A 16033-nucleotide genomic window follows, 5' to 3' on the forward strand; every position below is an offset into this window, starting at 1 on the left:
GAGCCCCAGGTCTGGAGTTTCAACCTCTGGGAACGGCCAATTCAAAGTCCCACTGCTCAAGAGGGAGTCAGGTCCAGTCTTTCTGGGGATAGGACAGTGAAAACCCTGTCTGTCTGTGTAAGGCAGGCTGGCTGGGGGAGGGGAAAAGCAGAACCTCCAAGTGGCCCTGCAGAACAGAATAGGGAACGTGCTGACATCTTGCTTCATCAGATTCTACATTCTGTGATGGCAGGAGCTGTACCTTTTTTCCCCCTCCTATGGCTGCGTCCCCATTGCCAGCCCAGAACCTGGCACATGGAAGAACCTCAATAAACTTTAGCTCACTGTTGGCTGTTGAGTGGTCCCAAGTACAGCTCTTCTTTGATGCATGGTGGGATTACATCCTGATAAACCCATGTAAATTGAAAAATGATGAAGTCCGTAATGCGCTTCGTAAGCCTGACCTACCAAACCTCCTAACTTAGCCTAGCCCAACTAAAATGTTCTCAGAACACTTACATTAGCCCACGTCGGGTAATATCCTCTAACACGAAGCCTATTTTATAATAAAGTGTGGAATATTTCATGTAATCTCTTGACTACCGTACTGGGAGTGAGAGAATTGTTGGGTGGGCACACGAGTGTTTTGGGTGTATTGGTTGTGGACTCCTGGGGTCATGGTGCTGATGGGGTGGCTGCCCAACCCAGCATCGGGAGACAGGATTGGACCACGTATCATTAACCAGGGAAAAGATCCGAATTCAGAATCTGAAGTATGGTTTTATTGAATGTGGATTATTTTGCCCCACCACAACGTTTAAAAATTATTTGACCCAACCATGGTAAGTTGGGGCCATCTGTACAAACGAACTGTTCTGGGTGATTTCAACCTCGATGAAGCAGTTGTAGGAGACCGAAGGGAGGAAATGGGATGCGTCCCACCGGGTGAAGATGGGGACAGGATGGTGCAAGGGGTGGGACATGCCAGAAGCTGATGAGCTCGTGACGCATGCACAGGAGTTGTGGGAGGCCACCGCGCCTGGGAGGCGCCCAGTGAGGTGCAGCTGGGGGCCAGCGGACTTCAGGCACCGGTGGGGACCAAGTAGGGGAGGGCAGGTAAGTGGCTTGCCCTCAGGGAGTTAGGACTGTGCATCTTGAAGCCACTGTTTTTCCAATTTCCATCTTATATTTTCTGAACACTATTTTTGCCATGTCTGTGTACTTCCCTATTTATTCACTTTATAATTTTCACATTGACTTACATGGACTCCCTTTTATGCTTAACTAAATTTGACTTCACGTCAAAAACACAGAACTGTTAAAAAATAAAAATTATGACTTGCACTGAAAGTCGTCTCTTGCTTACTAGCCTCTGTAAGGTAGACTTCTCTCTGAGGAACACCTCCAGGGAGTGGAGAGGTGGCAAAGGTTGCTGACTGAGGGAAGGATCTAGTGGCTTTCTGAGAAGGCGGCAGACATGAAGAATGGGAGCGTGGGCATGAAACTCTGGTACAGTTGTGACAAAAATGGTAAGAAATATTACCAGGGTGAGTTTGTGGGGGCATTTCCCAGTCTGTCTGCGGGCATCAGGATAAAACATGCAGCTGTCTCTTTCCTTCTTGGTCTCGCTACACCCTTTTTCCTAGCAGCTCAGCTCTATGACCTAACGCTGGCTGCCGGGAGCTCTGGAGAGTGGCGCCTGCAGTTAGGGGAATGGCGCACTCTCAGTGAGGCCGTGGGCCGTGCAGTGATCCGTGGTGGGTCTGGAAGCCTCTTGACTATATCTACACTGGCATAGTGTTGCGACTTCCTTAGACTTGTCTTACCTGGTTGTTCAAAGAATCTTACCCCCAGCCAAGGCTTGCAGAGCATTGACCCATCCCTTAACCAGCCTATTTTCCCTAGCTGTGCGTTCAGCTTCCATGTTAAGGTGACCTGCCAAGCTGGAAAGAAAAGAGATCAGCAAAAATCAGACATTTGCCAAGGGTAACCCCCTCCACCTCAACCCCACACAATTGTGAGATCTGGGGTTGGAGTCCCTGAGGCTTTCTGCTCTGGTGGCTTTGGCAACGTGGAGACCCACAAACTGGTCAGTTTGAGGACGGTGAGCCTTGGGCAGACCTTGAAGTCTTTTGGAAAAAGTCCATCCACACCGAATTTGCTGTTGCTGGAGAACCTCCCCAGGAAGATGACTGTGACTTTCTCACACAGTCACCTTGTCAGGAGTTTTTCCTGCCCCTCACCCGCTGTGTCCCCTTCTTTCTAGCATAACAGAACTCGATGGCTTCCATGTTTTCCGCTGTAAGGAAGTGGATAGACAGTGGCTGGTCCCTTTTAAAGTAGGGCTGCCCCCCCGCCCACTGACAGAGAAGTTTTCAGATGAACCAACAGTACGGATTTTGGGTCAAGTTTGTAGAGAAGGAGTTCCTCATTTCACTTTTACTGTACACCCACCTACACAATATTTTTTGGTTCTCAGAATTTCAGAGCCATTAACCTCAAACCTTAAATCGAGATTCTCATAAAACTTTCCTGGGGCGCTGTCATAAAAGAAACTAGGTCTCAAAATATGACTGTGTGGTACACTGTCCTTGTCCAGGAAGATAGACTGAGTAATTTCAAACCCTGGACTCACATGTAGTTGCTAAGAATGGGGGTGAGGGAGAGATAGGGGAGAAAAATCATAGACATGCCATGATACACGAGGGAAAATTTCATCTGGACTTCCCCCAAATATGGGATAATTATTCAGAAATAATTCTGAGGACTTCTTTCTTGACATTCCACCAGTGTGCAGGTGCACATGTTTTGAATGGACTGAATGGATAATTTATTTATGCAAATGAGTTTTTTGCACAGTCCCAATGGATGTGTTTGTCAACTCTCAGATACTGTTTCCAGGAGGTGTCTAGATGCATTCTTTCCAGAGGCATGAGCAGACCCAGAATTCCTAATTTCTTTTTTTTTTTAAAGATTTAATTTATTTATTTGACTGACAGTAGATCACAAGCAGGCAGAGAGGCAGGCAGAGAGAGAGAGGAAAGGAAGCAGGCTCCCCACCGAGCAGAGAGCCCAATGTGGAGCTCGATTCCAGGACCCTAGGATCATGACCTGAGCCAAAGGCAGGGGCTTTAACCCACTGAGCCACCCAGGCTCCCCTCCTAATTTCTATCTGGAATGCATTTAGGGGCAAAATCTGATTAGCATTTAATATTACCTTGACCCACTCTCAACTGCTTATGGAGAATGGGGATGGAAGAAAACTAGGAATTGATAGCAATTCGCACCCTCAACTAGATTCCACTCAAGCTTCATATTTAATGGCTTGATCATTGCACTGACTCTTTGATCTACACCTCTGCCATTTCTGGACCAAGATGCCTACAGGCTTCTCACTGTGGTATTTAGCCTGCCTAGTGCTATTAAGTCTGGTGGGTGGCACAGTGACCTTTGTGTCAAAAGAGTCTCATGATTTCCCAGGCGAGACCAAGTCACAGCTTTTCCAATGGGTTTCCCCTCTACTCTTACTCTGAGCATTTAGCTTTTTTACGTATTTGGTACTTTAGGGCAGGGGCTGAGAACTTTCATAATAGGATCCAGACCTGTTTGTTTATTTCATACTTCTCTCATTTCAACTTTACCATCTCCTTCTTCTAAAAAACATTCACATTTCCAATTGCCTTCCAGAATGGAGCTTGGTTTTCCCTGCCTCAGTAAGGCATTATAGTCCAAATTTCAACAAGCTGTTAAGCTTCTCTTTTTTGGTAGAGGGTTGTGGTTTGGAGATCTCATTTTGGAATGACACTGACTGTGGTCTGAGCTCTAGCCATTAGCTTTACTGTGTGACCTTGGTCAAATTACTTCTCAGCCTTATGAGGCTTAATTTCCTCATCTGCGAAGTAAGAATGGTAATAACACCTTTCTGATGGAATTTTATGAGGATTCAATGAGCAGATGCAAATTAAATTCTCGGTCTAGTGACCAGGACATGGTTAAAACTTCATAAATGTGAGTAGTTATTATCACTCTCTGTTCTTATGACTTTTCCATCTTCAACCCCCTTTTCCTCTTTTGTCTTTTGAAACATGGAGAATTAGTTTGCTGACCATTGTACACAGCCTCATGTATCATTAAGGGGATCACTAAAGACTGAAGGTTCCTACTTAGAGGAGACAGTACACATTTCCTGAGAGCCCACTGAGTCCTAGGCACTCTGCTAATGCTTTACACAATTTCTCACTTAATTCCCTACAGCTCCCCCAGAAGTCAAGATTCCCAAAGAACAGCTAGGGAAACTGAGACTTAAAGTTTAAGTAGATGTGACAAGGTTGTCCTGACTCCAAAATCCATTTCCTCTCTATCACACCAGGCTGCTCCCGAGAAAGCTGAGCCATGTTGTTTTTTTAGGGTGAGAGAATAGGTTCCGAGCACCCCTAGCCTTCCAAAATGATGGGTTCTCCCAAATCATTAGGCATCTAGGCGGTGATTTTACACATTTTCTCCTTGGGTCTGAGAGTCCGCGGTCTCTCATAGTCCTTGGGTAAAAGAGACCAAGCAGGGAGACCCTCACCCAAGGTCCATTAAAATGTCCTTTTAGATGGTAGGAACCCAGTCTTCTGATTTATCATGAATGGAATAATACGGGAGCTCACAAAATATAAATAGATCATAATGAACAAAAAATTGCTTATTGTCTCTGCTGTCACCCAGCCCCGCAGGTGTCACTCTGGTGGGCGTGGAGAGAGAGCCTCTGAAGTTGTGAAGGTGATTCTGAGGCTCCGTCGGCTTAGAGCAAGGAACAGAGTCAGAAGGACCATCTTGCAGAGAGCTGTGTGCTGCCAGGGGAAGCCAGGAAGGGCAATAGATTAGGGGAGAGGCCAGCTGTGTCCCCCCCAATCCACACACAGCAGCATGTCTTCATTCCATTTTCTGTCTGGGGGCTCCATGAGAGTGGTACATGGGTTCTTATGCTAAAACAATATAAAACATCGGCTATAATTATAAGAAGTCCCCCCAAACAAAAAAGAAGAAAATACTGGCTGCAAGCAGGTTGCCTGGAAGTGGCCAACTTTTGCCTCGTCTCCCCACCTGCTCTGAGAATGAGAAATATGCCTTCTCGGAGTCGCTGACGGGCGTACTGTTTCAACACTCAAAGCTGTTGGGTTGGAGAAGTGCTTATCTCAGCAGTGAAGTTGGCACTGAGCGTAGAGCTGTTTGCGAGGAAAAATAAGGTAAGAAAGAGCACGATACCTCGCAGGTGAAGGAACAGAGCAGGGTGATTTAAGTCAGGCAAGAATGGGTATGTTGAGAATAATTAAATATGAAGGGGGAGTTCTGAAAACTCTAGTCTGTGCATGGTTGAGACTGGCGATTTACTCCGGGGCCCAAAGGGGAGCTATGTGTGTGTGTGTGTGTGTGTGTGTGCATACATGCCTGTGGGAAATGGGTCATCCTTTCCAGATGGGGTAAGCCACCCTGTCCCTCTCTAGCACTAGGGTTGTCCCCCACCTCAGAGGCTCAGTGGTATGTGCCATTGGTGGAAGATTTGCTCAGCTTGTAGGCACAGAAGTGATGGCAAAAGGCATGATCAGAGAGGTGCCATGCAAATCTGTTAGGACAATTGTCAGTGTCAGACCTCCTAGACAGAACCTTCGGAGCCCATGAAACTTCTCCTTGGGGCATTCAAAGATTCCTGGGAATCTAATCTAAGTCAAAATGTAAGGATTTGGGGAACATGGCTTTTAGAGGGGAGTAGGCTAAGAGGCAAGACGTTATTTATGAATCCTAGTTCTTTATTTGACTCTAGCCAGCATAATTGGTGATCATGTTCTGCTCTATGTAACCTTCCTTCCACCATAGACAAGAACTTCTCATTGCTGTCTGTCCTACAGTGATGTTCTCGTGTGGCTCTCACTACACAGTTGTCAGGTTCTGCCCTGGAGGTAACTCCATGTCACGAAGAGGGGATGATAGACAGAAATATACACAAACACACACTTGCCTTCAAAAATAAATATAGGGCCTCTAGTTAAAAGGTGCTTTGTAAAGTAAGCAAGCATCCTCTTTCTCGCAAAGCAAGCATGGAACTCTCATTAACCTTGTAACCACAGTCTGTGTTGGTATTAAGATTCAGACCCCTTAGGGCTTTATACTTGGCTTGGAGAGATTCTTTATCTTGGCCTTGATTTAGGAAGTAAGGTCTCCTGGGGTTCTTTGGTTCTATGTCTACTAGAAAAGGGGAGTATCCTAGTAGACAACCCAACTGAACTCAGGGTCCCGGACTATTGCCTACTGCCTGGTCTGGTGTGCTCTACCTTCCTTTTCTTCTGTGGGAACCAGCATCAGGACCTGATTCAAGTGTCTTTGTGCAGAACTGGGACAGGGAGGTGGGGTCTTGGGTCTGCAGGGAAGACCAGGAAGAGTAACTGGGTTTGTAGAGCTGGTTCCCGATCCCAGTATTATCTGGATCTTGACCTGAGAGCAACCTGCATTTTCTTCCTCTCTCTTAAGACTTCCCATCTGTAAAGCTCAGGCATTTGGCTCTGTCTCAGCACTCTGTTCACATTCCTGTGTCTTCTTCAATCTCTCCCTGCACCCCCTCCCTGGTCCTGGGAGCACAGAATGAAAGGCATCTGTGTCAGGATTGGAGGTCTGACATGATAACGAGAACCTTGCCTGATTCCTCCTCAAGAAGGTTATGACTTTTAGAAAACAAAGGACGTATCTGTGTAAAGGCTCCGGTGCACTTGATGTTTTTGTGGTTACACTTGTAAATTTCATATGCAGGAGAAACTGCTTGATGTATTTTAAGACTCTTGCAACAGAAGGTCTCAGCCCTAAATCCAACTTGTAGCATTCTCAGTGAAAAATCAGGACTTCCACCCATTTTTTCTCTATCAATCTGTCTATTGATCTATCATCTATCAGTCAATCATCTAATTTGATGCAAGTGCTTTCTTGTTGAAATTGACCATAGGTAGGGTGAAAGACCTTATACTCTGAAGAAATTTCTCTATGGATTTAACATGCCAAAAAAAAAAAATCCAGGTTGAGTGTTTTTTGGGTGGGGGTAGAGGGAGAGGAAGTATTGTTTTGTCCTTCTTCTAGGAGGTTCAGCTAAGATCCAGGTAAAGAAAAGAACCAATACTTGACAAGAACCCAGTACTAGATACATCGCTAGGTACTTTATATACATGAAGACACCACAAATAGAATAGCTGGTGAGTATGAGGTAACATCTTTCCATCCCCTTCCACTGCCACCATCTCCAAATGGCTCTTCTGGGGACTGCCTTATGGGAGTAGTCCTTTGATGGAAAATACAGGAGAAGAGTGAATAAAGGAATGCAGATGTACTCGGAACTCTTCAGCTAGGAGTGAAAGGGACTGTAAATTTTAAGTGGTTGGACCTGGACCAGTGAGCCACACCATTTTTGGGATTGTCTTTAAAGTGTACCCTCTTGACCACACAGCCCCTCGCTGCCACCTGCCCCACCGTGGTCTCAGGTTTATCTCAAGCAAAATCGTAAAGAAGGCCAAGTTCACTTCCTGGAGTCACACTGGCACTAATAACAGCCCACAGCACCCTGCCCCCAACACACACACACACACACACACACACACACACCCTCACACACATGTGCACGCGTGTGCACACACGCACACACAAGCGCACGCGCAAGTACTCCCCCGTGGGTGGAGGTGCTCCTTGAGATTACTCCTGATTCATCTCTCAAGCTAAACATCACCAGTCTGTTCCCTCAGGGCTCTGCTCTCAGATCTGGAGCTGATAGACTAATTGGGGCTAATGTGATAATGCGCAGTAATGACATTTACTGTTTTTATCAGACATTTGCATTTTAACAGGGCCCTTGGGAAACACACAGGTGGACAACAGGGGAGGGTGGCGATGTTTGGTGGAGGCTAGGAGGCAAAGGGGTTTTTCAGGGCTGCCTAAATTGCACTCCCCAAACCTTCCAAACCTCCGAGACCTGCCTGAGTTCCAAGACCCTCCCCAATGCACCCCTGCTCTCGCACCAAGTTTTTCACACATTCCCAAATCTCTGCATTCAGATTACATAAAGTAGGAACACAGGCAAGGAGGGAACGTTGCTTCCCCTCACCATTTCACCTGAAGCACAAACACTTCTTGTTCTATGCAGTCTTTGCCCACATACACGCTTTCTTTTTTATACAAGGAACTTCTTGGTTTTGATCACAAAATCTTTGTTTCTTTGCCAAAACTCAATTTCCCTTTTCTTTCCCACAAAGGGGAGTTCTGATGAGTTAAAGAAGTCTGCACGGACCTTTGGCTCATGTCAGGCCAGTGTCCAGGAAGGCCCAAGAGAGAAAGTTAATGGTTAGGGGGTGGTATTTTTCCTCACCAGCAGCCGTCACTCACCTACGTGGCGGGAATGCATTTGTGACCCAGTGAAGCAGGCCCTTGGCCCAGGGGAATGGGGGTTGCCAGGGCACTTGAAATTCATGGATCCGCTCCAGGATACCCCCTTGTAGAGACTAGGACTGTATAGTTCTTATCTACACTGTTTTCTTTTCTTTAAAGATTTTTTTTAAATTTATTAATTTGATAGACAGAGATCACCAGTAGGCAGAGAGGCAGGCAGAGAGAGAGCGGGGGGGTGGGGGGAAATAGGTTCCCCACTGAGCAGAGAGCCCGATGCAGGGCTCGATCCCAGGACCCTGGGATCATGACCTGAGCCAAAGGCAGAGGCTTTAACCCACTGAGCCACCCAGGTGCCCCATTGTCCACACTATATTGTTTTATTTCCAGTTTCAGCTCTTTTTCTCTCTAGTTCCTTCCTACAGGGAGTGTCAACGTAAAAAAAACCATGTAAGTGTCAAGAAGGGATAAAGAAGTTGGGTGATCCTCCAACTGGATCGTCAGCCCTTGAGGGTTGACTGTTCTGCCTGAACAGCTCAGAATGGGCCCTCCCTCTCAGGACTCTTCCTTCAGATTTCCCAAAGCTCTTATCTGGAGCTGGGGTCGGGGGGAGAGTGACTTTTCCAAGTCCATCGACGTTGCCAAGTGTCTCTGTCAAAGACGCCATCATGGCGCCTGGGGAGAGCCCCATCAGACCCTGGTACCTGCACGGCCAGGGCGCGGGTCTTAATACCAAAGCAGAGTCGACTAAATACAGATTAGTACACGAGACAGGTGTTTAAGAGGGTCCCCACTCCCCAGTACCATCATATCCTCCATGTTTGAACCTCTGCTTAGTTCGCTTCTACGTGTCTTGGGGGAGATGGTGTCTTTGGGGGGCTAGCACGGCGCTTTTCACCCGAAACAGTCTCTAAGCTGAAAAGAACAGTCACCACCAAATCAATTCCTCATCCATTAACAGGTCGTCTCTCTGTTCTTGAGACACAGGCATAACCTGGTTAGACCTGTTTTGTTTGAACACTAACGTGTGAGTTGGCCAAATGCAAATGAGCCAATGTTTGTAATCCTTTATTTTATTTTTTTAAAGAGCCCGGCAGCCAATCAGAAGAGGGGGAAGTGACTTAGGGAATTCCCGGTTGGTGGCTTATTGCTTAACATCCTACAAAATGATTTAAAATTATTGTCATATGCATTTATCTTCACTCTGATGAGGGCTCAGACGTGATAACACCCGTGGTTCCCTGTCCCCGTGGGAGCTGGCGTGCGGGCTGCCTGCTGCCTCCCCTCCATTAGCCACAGCTATTGGATTTCCCACCCAGAATCTTTAGGTAAATGAGGTAAGTCTTTTATTTTTAAACCTTCTTTGGAACCTGGAATTCAAACACCTGAGTGGAAAGGGCAGCCTGCCTTGAATCAGATGAAAATAAAACAGGCTCCCGGAGGCAGCTGGCAGGAAGTGCAGCTCACCTCACCTGTGCTTACCTCACTGGGGCCGGTTAGAGTCTTATTTTGGGAGGCAGCTGGGCTTCTTCGGATATTATGTGTGAATTTGCTGCATTGAGTCTGGACTTCCAACCACCACGAATTTAAAGAGTTCCCTGGTTTCCCTTTCTCTGCGTGGCAAAGCCATGTCCCTGGGTTGAGTTCTGAAACAAACAGGGATAGATGACCGTGAGATAACTCAGTGAAACACGGGGTTGGCTGAATAGCCATTGGGGCTCAGAGCACACGTTCTCACTTTCTAGAGACGTCTGTCTTCTCTTGGTAGTTTTCCTGACTCATCGGTCAGAGAGAAAGGCAGGTTTGTCTTTGGTGTAATCTGTTGTTGGAAAATGGCTGGAAACGGGTGGTGGCATATGCACTCACACGGGAAAAAGTGGTCAGGCAGCCCAAGGAGGCGAGGACCCTGGGGAGAGCTGAACACTTAAAAATGGCTCTTTCCAGAAAAAATGGCAAAGGATTTTGCCACATTGCAAGGGGACAGACTAACCCTTCGTTTGTGCCATCATGGGCTACTAAGACCGGACAGGCAGACGTGAGTCAGCAGCACCAAATGCCTTCCAAGACAGGGACTCTTTTCATTTGTTTGACCACCAAAGAGAAACGTCGTTGGTCTCAATGTGGGTAGGACTGGGAACAGTGTGGACTTACATTGGGAGTAAATAACAACATCGAGTCAGGAAAGTAACATTTTCACTGCCTGCCTTTGAGTGTTGTGGAAGGATGTGTCTTTCTAAGATGAACTGGGAGACCCCGTGCATCTATGTTCATAGGTGTCTCTGCTAGTCATCTGCGCTGACCTTAGTCACAGGGAGAAAGTGGGGGATTTTGGATTGAGAACTTTTCCATGGAGGACTAATTCAGGAATTGGTTCTGCAGGCATGGGTGTGAAGATGTCTTCAGATAGAGACTTTCAGTGTGTAAAAGGGTAGACAAGGACCACAGGTGGCCATGCGTTCATGCCATGGAGGTCAAGGGACGTGTTGATGTCCAATAGGGAAGATGAAGTCATTAGGAAGCACTTCATGGGTAAGACGTCCCACCAGAAAAAGGCTCTTCAGAGATTTCAAGAGTAATTTTAACAGCTGTATTTGAAGTTGACAGAAGGTTTCACTTGTCCTCTTTTGGAGATCAAGCATTCTGAGACTATGAAATAAGTCATCCATTCTGTGTTCTTATAATCCAGCGTGGCGTAGGACCTGTCATTTCTACACCAACTGCTGATGACTGGTGTGGATGGATGTGAAAAACCATGGGAACCTGAAATGAGGGTCCCTGGGAAGTCTGTGATCACAATGGAAAAAATAACAAATATAATGGAGACAATCCTTCTTCGCGTTTCGAAGTATTTTATAGAAGTGTTTTAAAAGAAAATAACTTGGAGGGCATGACTGCTGTAGGTTCTCTTGCATTGCTGTTCAGGATGGCGGCATTAGGCCCCTTCTAGAATGACTGTGGGCAGAGCAAGGAATTTGATTCAGGCCTTGTATGTACGGAAGATCACAAATTCAATTCTATTTTGTCCTTTCGTGTTAGAAAGCATCTGTTTGTTAAATTCAAAAACAACAAGTTTTTGATCGTTTTTCTCCATTTTTTAATATATTGTGAGCTCCCCCAAATGGAAATGTCTTGGATCTTTCTGGACCTCTGAGAAGCCCTACATTCACACTTAATGGTTCCATGCCCTTTTGGCTCCCATTAAATTACCTCTTTCAATATCTTTTTGACCCTTGAGACGTTGAGACAAAAAGGAAATTGAGAGGTTAAAATATTTACTCAACTGTATTCAATTAGCTAATTGGAAAGTGGAAGAAACTCAGATTGGGTTAGAATGTGAGTGCTTTGGGCCAAAGTTCACTTCTAGAAAGTAGAATTTAGCTTTCTGGACTCTTGTAATGTTTTATGTTCTCCTCATTCTCCCCCTGCTCCACAAATTAGGGAATTTTAGCCCTGGGCTGTATGCTTTAGACCGCCTCTGCTCAACGCCAAAGCATCAGGCACAGGCAGAAAAGGTTAAACAAATCATTTGGAAGCCCTCCACTCTGTTCCCCTTTCTCCAGGTGGAGGCCTCTCTACCCCCCTTTCCAACAGATGTGATTTTCAGAGAACCCTGGACGGTGGGGTGGGGTGGATACCAAGAAAGTCACGGCAGAGCCGGCTAACACATTTGAGGAGTAACGCCACGGTTGTAGGAAACCAAATGTGAACTTGGAACTTGATATCAGTGACACCTTTTGGTGGCTGTTTCAGCCCATTTCCCTAGTTTGAGATCTCTTTCTGGTAAAACTGAAGTGATAGTCATTTCTGCTTGGGTGGGGCTCTGGTCGGGAGGCATGGAGTCCACTGTGGGCTCTGTGTTTAGAGAGTGCGCGTTGCCACCCTGGTTTGTTACCGGGTAACTGATGCCGCGTCGAGGCTTTCAGCTTGAGTAAACTGAGTCTGTGGTAGGGAGTTGCCCTCTGAAGACAGAGGGAGGATGGCAAGCACAATCTTGCCAGTGTTGTCTTAAACCTGTTGCCGAACGATGGAAGAGATGAGGACGATAATAAATTTTATTTAGTGTTTTCTTGTCTTATTTTTAGTAATATGATTTTAAATAACATGATCTGTTTTAAGATGCAGGTGACTGGGCTCTCGCTAGACATAAGTGACTATCGTGTTTGTTTCAGTTTGATGGGGTTTTGAAAGACCAAGTTACTGGGGTGTGCAGGGAACAAATAATGCAGTGGAGATATTGGCTCCCACAGCAGCTAATATTAGGGTAAGGCATATGTTTAAGCCAAATGGCATTGATGTCAGGAAGCTGAGAGGTGCTAGAGTAGAAATTTCCATGGATCCCTTAGAGTTATTTGATAAAAAATGTATCGGGCTGCAGAGGGGAAGAAAAAAAAAATTCTTCAAGAATCTTCCCCCAGAGAATTTCAGACTTACATTTTGGAATGATGGGAGTGGCAGTCAGGAGACCTGGTTTTCTAGTCCTGGCAAAGCCGGGTGCCCCGGGCGGCACACCCCACCTCTCTGGGCTTTAGTTCCTTCCTCCAGACAAAGGCATTTGAACCTGATTATTTTTAAGATCTGTTTCCACCTTCAGATTCTGATGCTGGGAGAAGGCAGGTAAGCCTAGCAGTCAGCAGGTGTTGCTTGAGTCTGCGGCAGCTGAGAAGGGCTGGGGGATACCCTGGTAAGGATGACACAGGCAAGAAGGTCAGCGGGAGCCCTTCCTTAGGTCTTCTGAACTTGGCTGAAGGGATATCCCCGGGGGGAGGTACGATGCCCAGATTCCTGGAGTCTTCATTAAGGGTGTCAGCGTCTGCTCGCGTGACAACGTCTCATCTCTATCAGTGTGCCTCGGGCATCCGAGGTGGGTGGGGGTGTGCAAGTGGACCAAAGCACGTGGCCACGGGGTGCTCTGATGCTGTCTTCTGTAGGACACCAGAGTAGCCCGCTGAAAACATTCGGGCACCCAGAGGAGCCCACTCCGTTTGCAGGGTGCTGATCAGCTTGCTTGACTGGCTGCCCAGCGATTATCGGCCAGAGATGGACTCCCATCTCCTAGAGGAGAACCGAGACGCAAGCCGAAGGAGAGCATGGCCTGCTCGGCTGCTGGACAGCCCCCCTGGAAACTTGGTGTTCTCAGAGGTCCTCAGCCTGAATCTGGAGTAACCAGACCTTGCAACAGGGTCAGACAGAGTGGCCCATTTAAGGAGGCTCCAGGGGGGTTAATTGGTCTTGTTTTGAAAGAGACACCCTGTAAAATACTCCTTTGAAAATTCATTTCGCTAGCACCTAACCACACTCTGTCTTCGGTTTGTTTTGTGGGCTGGGCGCTTTGTTCTGGTTCATTGGATGCACATTATCTCTCCGCTTCCTATCTTCCTGCACACCCTGACCCTTAGAGCCTCCTTCTCTGTCTTTCTTAGAAGCATCTTCATCATTATTTAGAGTATCTACCTATTTATTTAAAACATGTTTTCTGAGGAAAACAAAGCCAAAAAATAAAAAGGAACCTAAATGCTTATCATAGTATTTTTAGACACCTCCTCATTAACCCCATTATTTTACCATAGCTGCTTATTTTTACTTTCGTCTGACCTCATCTAGATGCCCACTTTTTTTTTGAAGTTGTTGTGATTGTGCTGACCATAAAATTACATCTTTTGTCACTTCCCCCTCACTCTGTGTCATGGACACACCACAAACAATCTTGAGGGCTGGGTCTCATTGGGTCATCTGTGGATAAGAGAAATTTCTGCCAGCCTGCCTGCCCTTTCTCAACTTGATACAAACTTCTTCTAAGAGCCTATTGGGTCTTTCATGGAATACAGAGAGGGCTTTCTATGTTTGGTATATGACAATGGAGCTTGGAGAATATGATTATCTTGTAGAGATTATTTTGCGATCCCTCTCAGGAACCTTTGAAAATACTTCCTCAGGAGGACCAACAATAGATTCTGGTAGATGAGTTTAGTGAGGTCTGGAAGGTGAAGGCTATTCTTGGTGCAGTCTTCATGATGACCACTCAAGATTTGTTCTGTCTTTGCAGGGGGCTTCAGACTGGGCCCCAAGTTTAGCCAAATGTCCCAGCTCACCTTTCACCTGTCTTAACTCCACCAGCTGGAAGGCTGTGGGTGGAACGACGTTGACGAACAGTAGTAGACTTTGGCCGCTTGTGTATCTGAACCGGGCAGGAGGCTATGAGATTTTGGTTGCCTGGAAGCAGCTGGAATGTATTACAGAGAATACCAGGTCTAGAGTCAGAGTACCTGGGTTCAGTTTTGACTCTGCCACTGAGTAGCTGAGTGAGTTTGGGTGAGTTATGTAAGCTCTAGATTATAAATTTCCTCATCTGGAAAATGAGGTTAATGGCATCTGCCCATGGCTGTTGTCAGGATTAAATTATTACAGAAAAATCTGAAAACACCCGGACAAATGCTTGTGAGTAAATAATTAGTAATCTGTAGAGTGGAAATTGAGGAAAAGTCCTCAATATGGGCGTTCTCAGAGGACCTCGTTTGGGTCAGACTGGATGTAGAATTCTGGGATTCTGTTTTTCAAGGCGATGGATGTAGGTTCTGCACTGTGACCTTGGGAAAGAAATGCGGTAAGGTTTTCACCGGGGAAGACAGGCAGCAGGGACATGGGATGAACCATCTTAATGGGGGACCTCCGGATTGAGTTTGTCTTGAGCTGGCTGCAAACCACAGCCTGGGGGAGTACCAGGGAAGACCTGATGTGGGCACCCAGCATGTTCCTGTCTGTGTGTTTGATGCCTGGCATGTAAGGGGCTTCCAGAAGAAACCGATTCCCCTCCAGGCAGTTCACTTGACTAATCACAACATCATATACCATTGCCCACCCTGAAAATTCTTGATCGGGTCTCCAGATGAAAATTCTTGATCGGGTCTCCAGATCGGGTCTCCAGACTACTACCCTCGGGGTTCTAGAGGCTTTGGAAAAAAATCGCCAAGACCCATGGGGTCTGCCTCTTGGCAAATTGTTCAAATGACACTTATAGTGTCTGATAGTGTGTTTTAGTCATGGGGACGTGGTTTCTAGCAGTTGAACAAACAGTCCTTGCGGTTAATAAAAGAGCCAGATTCTAACCTAGGATCCAAGAGGCTCCTCGTGTCCATAGAAAAAATTCAGGGAGTTGGTGAACTTGGATGTGTAAGAGAATGATGTTTTTATTCTTAATAATCTAACTAAAATTTAACATTTTCTCTCAGTATAAATATAGGCAAAATCTAGGATAGCATTAGCTGTGACTGACTGTCCCCAAGAGAGATTAACAGACATTTTCGTATCACATTATGCCTGTTGACTATGTCTCAAAATATCAATGTTCATCACTACTTTGATTTCCTGGACGTTATTTGACCTGCACTAGATATTCTTGTTTAATGCGTTAATAAAGAAGCACCTATATTATTATGATTTCACACATTAATTTTAAGAAGTACACTCATAATCGTATTTCAATATAAACTTCCTTTCTAATCTTGTTATTTTAATTTGTCATTTAAAAGCATTATTTTGGGAAGGGGTCCATAGGTCTCAGCAGACTGCAAAATGGATCCATGTATATAAATAAAAGTCGAGGAACCCGGGGTGCCTGGGTGCTTCAGTGGGTTAAAGCCTCTGCCTTCAGCTCAGG

At 46.0% G+C, this 16033-nt stretch overlaps 1 protein-coding gene across 1 annotated transcript in view; it reads left to right on the forward strand.

Moving 5' to 3' along the window:
• The first annotated feature begins 9516 nt into the window (after window positions 1–9516).
• The window catches only part of EHF (ETS homologous factor), a 38705-nt gene continuing 32188 nt past the window's right edge, over window positions 9517–16033 (forward strand). Inside the window, exon 1 of the mRNA XM_032840973.1 lies at window positions 9517–9716. The gene's annotated coding sequence lies outside the window, so the exon portion shown is untranslated. The remainder of the gene's footprint in view (window positions 9717–16033) is intronic.

The sequence above is a fragment of the Lontra canadensis genome, unplaced genomic scaffold (assembly GCF_010015895.1).
Source record: "Lontra canadensis isolate GAN:19392208 unplaced genomic scaffold, GSC_riverotter_1.0 scaffold118, whole genome shotgun sequence".
NCBI lineage: Eukaryota > Metazoa > Chordata > Mammalia > Carnivora > Mustelidae > Lontra > Lontra canadensis.